The 8,295-nt window shown below is 50.8% G+C and overlaps 1 long non-coding RNA gene across 1 annotated transcript; it reads left to right on the top strand.

The window, feature by feature from the left end:
• Window positions 1-32: 32 nt before the first annotated feature.
• On the top strand, window positions 33-6,670 carry LOC106728367. The gene is made up of 2 exons (XR_001364668.1): window positions 33-1,461; window positions 6,129-6,670. It is a non-coding gene; the product is annotated as an uncharacterized LOC106728367 (long non-coding RNA).
• Window positions 6,671-8,295: the final 1,625 nt, after the last annotated feature.

Raw genomic sequence — 8,295 nt, 5'->3', positions numbered from 1 at the left:
TGTGTAGATGAGGATTAAGTCTGTGTCTCCCGTGAAAAGATGCTCAGTCTCACTCAATAAAATACATGACCACAGGGTGGGGGTCCGGGTTTCACCTGTCAGGCAAGCGACAACCCCCATGTCTGAAAGCATCTGTTGGCCACGGGAGTGTAAATTAGTTCCGGCTCTTAAGGAGGCAGCGCCAGCCCGGTCCTGTTGGCTCTGATCCACGGCCTGCCTCCCCCTGGGGAGGTGGCCCCGCAGGCAGCGTTTCCCAAACCCATGGGCCCGCTGGCTTGGGGTGGGCTTGGCCCGTGGGGCCTCCGGTGGGAGGTTGGCAGGAGGAGGGAGAACCCAGGTTCTCTTGCCTCGGTTCTGCCTCAGTGCCTCTCCTTTGCTCGGTCTCCTTTGGCTCCAGCTCCTGCGGCCAGTTGACCGAGGCCCTGAGCTTTGAAAATACCTCCTCCCTCTGACCCTCCAACTTAGCGGTGGTCAGGGCGTCCAGCTCTTGCTCATGTGTGCATTCCTTACCATTTCCAGTCTCACTTCCCAGCTTCTCCGTCATGCGCGCAACCAATTCCTTGTATGACATTCCCTTATTTCAGCTGCTCAGAGGAATTGTGTTTCTGTGGGTGAATCCCATCAATAAAGGGGCATCGGACAGCACCTTTTAAAGTGGCAGACGTATAAATCCTTTGACCCAGCCAAGCCAGGTCTAGGAATTTAACCTGCGGGTATATGTGTACGTGTGTGAGATACCACAGGTACGAGATGATTGATTCCCTGCCTTTTGGTGAAGGTAAACGGTGGGAAGTGACTGGAGGGCCCCTCAGGACACTGGCCGGATAACCCTTCCTGTGCACAGGTGGGGAGCGAAGTGGGGAGCTTGTGGAAAGGAGCCAGAGGCTCCGTATGGATTCATTAGAAAGAGTTACAGAAGCCAAGTGTGGGAAAATGTCCAGTGTGTGCTACCATTTCCGTGTGTGTGTGTGTGTGTGTGTGTGTGTGTGTGAAAGAGAGAGAGAGAGGAGAGAGGGGAAGTGCATGCAAATTCTCGGGAAGGCTATACAAGGAACTAATAACAGGGTTACTTGCTGGGGAGGGTGATGAGAACTGGGCAGGTGGGAGTGTGGGTGCAGAGGAAACTTCTCGCTCTGTGCTTTAAATTTTTTTGAAATAGAAAGAAGTTGAAGTCTGCCTTTACTTTTCCCCAAGTGGACAAACCGTTTCACGGAGCAGCAGTAACTGGTAAGAAAACACCCTTTAACATGTAGACAGTGATAACGACCGGGCTTGTGTTTCCAGACTGTGCACGGGACATGAATAACCATCATTCCTTCGAGCGTTCGCAGTGACATGGCAGGCGCTGTGAGAGCGCTGAGAGCGTTCTTTCCTGGAGTGTTTACTTACTCAGCGAGTATGACAGCACCCCACCCATGCCGGTCCTGTGCTCGGCTGGAGGGAGCATTGTGAACACGGCAGGTGAATTGCCCGTGTGCATGGAGCTTCTGTTTAGATGGGAGACGGACAGAAAGGGATATGTAAAGCTGATGCAAATTATGCAGAGTGTGTTGAAGGGAATCTGTGAGGGGCTGAGGGGAGAGTGAGGGTGGGTGGGCATGGGGGGCAGGAGAAGTGTGGGCACAGCCAGGTGGCCAGGGAAGGCCTGGTGGGGGAAGCCTCTCAGATGCAACCTGAAGGGTATAGTGACCGGGCGAGGGCAGGCACTGGGCTGGAGGGAGCTGAGTGTGCCCAGAGGCTTGAAGCTTTGTGTGGCCTGAGCAGGGAATGAAGCAGGGAGGGGGACAGGCCCGGGGCCACCTCAGGTGGCTTCAGTGAGAAGGGAAGGGTCTTCCGAGGGAGAATGACATTGATTACCTTTCAGTGACCGTAGCTAATGCTTACATCCTGCTCTGTGCTGGGTTCTGCCCTGTGTGCTTTATGGAGTTAACCTGCTCACTCTTCAAAGCAACCCTCTTAGGTTCTTAATATTTACAGAAAAGAGTGGAGCAAGCTGAGTGACTTGCTTCAACTTTCCCAGCCAGCAGGGGGTGGAGCTGCGATTCAAACCCAGGCATTTGGGCTTCAGGGGCCGTATTCGTAGCCCGCGTGCACAAAGCCTCTAAGAAGAGCATTCCTGGCTACGGAGCGGACAGTGGGTTGGAGGAGGGATGAGAGGACCAGGGACACCAGTGAGGAAGGGGCTGGGGTTCAGCTGAGAGCGGTAGCCCCTGTTTCTTCTTTCAACGACTGTAAGGTTCTGTTGACCTCGCCCTGGGTTGGACTTTAGTGTTGATCACGCGCTGTTGTTACAAACAGTAAGGTGGGCCCTCAGCCTCGCTTCCTTTTGCGGAGGCGCGAAAGCGGGAAAGTTCGCCTCCAGCGTGTCTCTAGCATCGCGGTTGCGGGTTCCAGGTTTGCTCTCGGTTTCCCTAGATACGGACAGATTGCTTCCTCCCCGGGAGCCCTCAGCATGCTAATCGGCTCTTGGCGCTTGCCTGCGCGTGAGAGCGATGTGCTGTTTTAATTTGCATCGCTTTACGAGCCACGAGATGTATTTTTGGAGAATCAAATGGACGCGACAGCTTGGAGGTTGGAGGTGAAGGAACTGTGGGAATCAGTGTCTAGGTTTCTGGCTGTGCGTCTGTGTGGGCAGTGCTGCTGCTTAGAGATGGAGAGAAGGCCATTCGGGGGCCCCATTTGTGTTTCTTGTCAAGATGTCATTATTTTGCCCTCACTTTAAAGGATATTGTCACTGGGTGTACAGTTGTAGGTGCTCTGACATGTCATTTCTTTGGCTTCTGGCTTCCGTTGTTTTTGTTGAGAAATCAGCTGTATGTCTTGTTCTTTTTTTTCTTTTCTTTTTTTTTTTTTTTAGAAGCAACTTTTATTTTTTTGGTTAATCCTCACCCGAGGATATTTTTCCATTGATTTTTTAGAGAGAGTGGAAGGGGGAGGGAGAGACAGAGAGAAACATCGATGTGAGAGAGACACATCGATCGGTTGCCTCCAGCACATGCCCAGACCAGGGCTGGAGAACCTGCAACGACGGTGCGTGCCCTGGACCGGAATCGAATGCAGGACCCTTCAGTCCGCGGGCTGGAGCTCTGTCCACTGAGCTAAACCGGCCGGGCTGCCTTGTTCTTTTGAAGGCGTTGTGTCTCCGGCTGCTTTGCCTTTGGTTTTCAGCCGTGTTACTGTGATGTGTCCAGGTGTGGTTTTCTTTGAGTCTGTGCTGCTTGGGGTTGACTGGTGGTGGTTCTTGCTTTGGGCAGCACCATGACAAGACTTGCTTGCACATTAGACTTGGAGTATCCTTGGTCATTATCTCTCCTTTCGCTACTTTCCTTATCTGTTCTCCTTCTTGGACTCTCTCTCATCATGTCCTGTATGTCTCTCAGACTCCTGTCTCCATCTCTCCATTCTCCACTCTGTGTATTTTCTTCTGACCTATTTTCCAGTGTATTAATTTTCTCTTTAGCTCTATCTAATCTGCTGTTAAACCTGTTGATTAAGTTCTTAATTTCACTTACTGTCTTTTTCAGTTTTCTTAATTCTTTTCTGCTAAAAAATTTCATCTTGACAACTTTAATTACAATTATTGTAAGTCTGTCTGATACATATTCCATTATCTATTTTACCCTTGGTTTTCATTCATATTATCTTGATTTTAGATTGCCTGTTAAGCTTCTATCTCTCTCTTTTTTTAATGTTTTTAAAATTTATTTTAGGGAGAGAGGAAGGGAGAGGGACAGAGAGATAAAAACAGCGATGAGGGAGAAACTGCAACCTGGGCATCGAGCCTGAAACCCCGGGCATGTGCCCTGACTGGGAATTGAACCAGTGACCTCTTGGTTCATGGGTCAGTGCTCAACTACTGAGCAGCACTGGCCGGGCGCCTGTTCAGCTTTAATTAAATTGTCACAATGTGTGTGACAATGTGGAGAGAGACTTTGAGACTCCGGCCTTGGTCCTCCAGAGAGCCTCTGGCAGGCAGTTAAGGAGGGAAATACCACTTTAAGGTTGTGAGGATCGGGTCACTCTGGTTTACCCTTCTCGGAGGGTCTAGCTCTCTGGTGGGCCTAGCTCGTAGCCAGGGTGTTTCCAGGGCCTCTTCTACTTGGCAGCCCCCCAGCTCTAATTCTTGTCCCCCAGCCCCCTAAGACTGCGGGAGATTCGGCCTCCTGCTCAGATTCTCAGCCACTTGTTTCTGATTAGCTTTTGACCGCTCAGTTTCTGCTGTGAGTCGGCAAATGTGTCGAGGGGAAAGGTGGCTCAGGTTAGGGGGTTCCTGAGTCCTGGCTGCGTGGGTAGCGCTCCGATGCCTCAGGCAGTTGCTGCTTGTAATTTGTTCGGCTCTTTCCGGCTCTTTCCGTTGTCCTTGGCGGAGGGACTGGTCTGAAGTGGGTCCCAGGAGTTCGCGTCTGGTCTTCGAGGTTGGACGTGCCCGGGAGCGATCCCGGTGGGGCTGGCAGGGAGGCAGTTGCTGTGTGTGGGTCCGCGGCTTAGAAGACGCGTCTGGGTAGGAGGTGAACATGGGGATGACTCTTAAGTCCCGGGGAGGGATGAATGAGATCGCGTGGTGGGGAGAGTTGAGGGGCAGGAGAAAACCCCCAGGACTGAGGACAACCCAGCGAAGGAGATGGAGAAACGGTGGCAGTGTGTGGAGGAGACCGGGAGGTCTGTGCGGTATTGCCGGCGTTAAGGGAGCGGGAGTGTTTTAGGAAAAGGTAGTGGCCGGCTGTGCGATTGTCCTCGAGAGGCGGAGGGAAATGAGGATAGTGTCTCCTGGATTTGGTGACTTGGAAAAACCAGTTTGGCCCAACCGGCGTGGCTCAGTGGTTGAGCATCGACCTATGAACTAGAAAGTCATGGTTCGATTCCCGGTCGGGGCACATGTCCAGTTGGGGGCTCGATCATCCCCAGCGGAGACCATACAGGAGGCAGCTGATCAATGATTATCTCTCTCTCCGTTCCCTTCCTTTCTGAAATCAATAAAAAATATTTTTTAAAAACCATCCAATTTGGTGAAAGGTGTAGAGAAGGCAGGCTAGGCCACAGTGGGCTAAGGAGATCGCTCCTGGCGGGACGAAAGCATGTGCCATGGCCCTTCATGGGAGTTTGTTAAGAGGAGAGGTAAGGAAGCCATCGCCGTGGGGACTGAGAGGGGAAAAGGCAACCACACGTTTCTCAGCGAATCTTCTGGTGGAGGCCAGCCTGCTTCCCATCAGGTGAGAGAGAGCAGCCACGTTGCCGGCACACACACTCGGGTGAATAACGCCAGGAGAGAGAGCTTAGTTTGAGGAAGTTACTGGCAGAGCCTTTGGGAAGTAGGCTTATCGAGTGTGGACTAGGACTATTGACATTTTTGAAGTGAAAAAATAGGTTTTACCAAAGTTTCCTAAAAGCTGTTTAAAAATACTTTTAAATTGGGGGAAAATAGTAACTCATGTAAGTGAGAGTAGAAAATACATGGGTCTGCCCGGCCTGAGTGCTCAGTGGGTTGAGCATCATCCTGTGTGCCGAAGGGTTGCCAGCTCGATTCCCAGTCAGGGCACATGCCTGGCTTGTGGGTTTGATCGCCAGTTGGGAAGCGTAAGGTGCAAGGAAGGCAACTGATGGATGTTCCCCTCAGCATGTCCTCAGGTGAAGATTAAGAGAAGAAAATACATGGTCCCCGTCCTGAATTTTGAAGTTAAGCTTATACACTTTTTATAGTTAATGCCAATGCCCCGGTAGACAGAACGGAGTGGGCATGCGACTCTGCAGTGTCTTACAGTTTGGCTGCAGGCAGTTCAGCACGCGCTTGTTTGTTTTTGATAAGTATCTCTCAGCATTACGTAAATCTTAGAAAAGGCTCACCTGAGTCCCTCGGGTTGGCCAGGAAGAGTTTGTAGCTTACTTCCGCCGAGCAAATTTACTCTGAGCTGACGTGTTCTCGGTAAGACACCGGGACCCCTGCTCGGACGGGACAGTCAGCCCATCGGAAACCCTCGGCCGAGCTATTTTTAATTACTGCCTCCTCTTCTTGAAAAGCTTAGTCCTGTAATTGATCTATAAAAACAGCAGCTTGCTATAAAAACTGGACATTTTAATGACGATGGAGAAGTATTTCCCAATATCTGGGTAATTAGCGATTTCTTTTCCAGTCTTCATCCAGATGTCTGGCACCGTGCAGACAGGGCCTGGCCGCAGCCTCAGACCCGCTTCCATGGGAACATGTCATGTTCTCCGTTTGTTTTGGACGGCAGTTTCCTTCTTGTGTGGACAGATACATATGAAACACATGCTCTCCGCGTGGAGTTTGTGGCCCTCTGAGAATTCTCTGGAGGAGGAAATGGGTTGACCTATTTGGTTGCTATGAAGTAAAAACAATCTTGTTTTCATTTTTCAGTGAACATCTGGGTTGCATTTATTATTTTACATTCTAGAGGTTCTTTTTAAAGCCACAATTTGATAATGTGAGGGTTCATTAAAGCAGTAACTAGCTGTTTCTGTAATTAAATTAAGTGCTAGGGTGGCTGGTAGTTTTAAAAAAATATTAAAAAATTGTTTTCTTTTCTACAAAATGTAACTTTCAAATGTCAGCCCTTGGTTTTAAACCATAAAACGGGATCTAGATATTTTGGGGGGAAGGATTGGTCACCCGGTTTACTCCCTGCTGCCCACGGCGGTGCAGTGTGTGGCCGTGCGGGGCTGTATCTGCCCCTAAACAGGACCATCCCCCCTCGTCCTTGTAAAGAGCCCTGATTCTGGCCCTAACTGGTTTACCCCCCCTCGTCCTTGTAAAGAGCCCTGATTCTGGCCCTGACCGGTTTGCCTCAGTGCATAGAGCATCGGCCTGCGGACTCAAGGATCCCAGGTTCAATTCCAGTCAATGGTATGTACCTTGGTTGCAGGCACATCCCCAGTAGGGGGTGTGCAGGAGGCAGCTGATTGATATTTCTCTCTCATCGATGTTTCTAACTCTCTATCCCTCTCCCTTCCTTTCTGTAAAAAATCAATAAAAATATATATTAAAAAAAACACCCTGATTCTGGTTCATACAGATGTGCACTCCCGGGGGAGGGCACCACCAGGGAGTGAGTCTTAAATGCTGAAACCAGGCAGGTGGCCCCTTTTTCCTTGTCACCGATTGGAGGAGGGGCGTGTAACCCAGGTCTGGCCAGCGAGCTTGAGGGCAGTTTGCAGGGTTCTTCCTGGAAAGGTGTCTTCCTTCCTAGAAAAATAAACAAGGCGGAAACGGTCCCTTTCCTTACGACGGACTTGGCTGGGCCTGTTGGTAGCCAACTGACACCCACAATGACCCTCAGGTCTGGCAGCCCCGGCTCGCAGGCTGTGACCAGCTGGGTCCTCGGCCCAGTGGTTGAGCTGTCACCCACCCAGGAGCCTGCCTGTCTCCGCACTTCCTGTCGGGGACAGTGAATGCCTCCTTGTTTACAAGGCCGGGTAGAGGCTCCCTGTAACCGGGAGCCGAGGCTTCCGGCCTGATCCCGGCTGCAGCCGCCGCCGGTTTCATTCTCATCCGCTCAGCCAGGATCCCACCGCCACGGAGCGCACGTGTAGTCATTGAACACCCCGGGCGGCCACGCCGGCCTGCAGTGGCTCGTATGGGAAGAGACGTGCGGTTCTGCTGATCACTGTGGCTTAATCCACTCAGAAGGTCACCGTGGCGCAGGGCACGTGGTACCACCTCGTCAGCGCTCCATCACCGACCAGCATTATCGCACATCCTCGTGGACTTGATCAGAAAGCGAGCCTGAATCCAGGGACCTGCCAGGCCAGCCCTGCCTCCTGACGCCTGGGGTTCAGACCTGCTGCTGCCCACCCCTGCGTGTGTCACTGTTAAGAACTGAGTTAGGTTATATTTTCTTTTTGAGGCTAACACGTTCTCCTACTTTGAATAAGACAAAATATACTTTCACATGCTTACAAACCCGTTAATAGGTTCATTCAGCAGTTCCTTGTAAGTACATGTATTTTTAACACGTTTTTAAAATGCAGTCCTTGAAAGTGGCGACGTTGGCCTTTTAATATTCTGTTAGAATTAGGACTTCTTTCAGTTTTTAGCAGAGAGGAAATAAAATGATCAAGAAGGGTCCCCGTTTTTAGCAGAGAGGAAATAAAATGATCAAGAAGGGTTTCTTCCCCTCCCCTCCAAGTTTCAGTAATTAGATTAAAATTTTTTGAATTGAGACAGAATGAATTCCCTTCTGTTTGTGTTGGAAGTATGGGAAACTGGCCGTGGCAGTGACTTTCAAATGTGTGGCCGGTTCACACGCCGAGGCCGCAGCCCCTGTGTGGGAGGCCCGTGAC

The sequence above is a fragment of the Myotis brandtii genome, unplaced genomic scaffold, assembly GCF_000412655.1.
Source record: "Myotis brandtii unplaced genomic scaffold, ASM41265v1 scaffold6, whole genome shotgun sequence".
NCBI classification, from domain to species: domain Eukaryota; kingdom Metazoa; phylum Chordata; class Mammalia; order Chiroptera; family Vespertilionidae; genus Myotis; species Myotis brandtii.
Note: the sequence above shows the minus strand (reverse complement) of the source record. Positions and strands in the feature narration are given on the sequence as shown.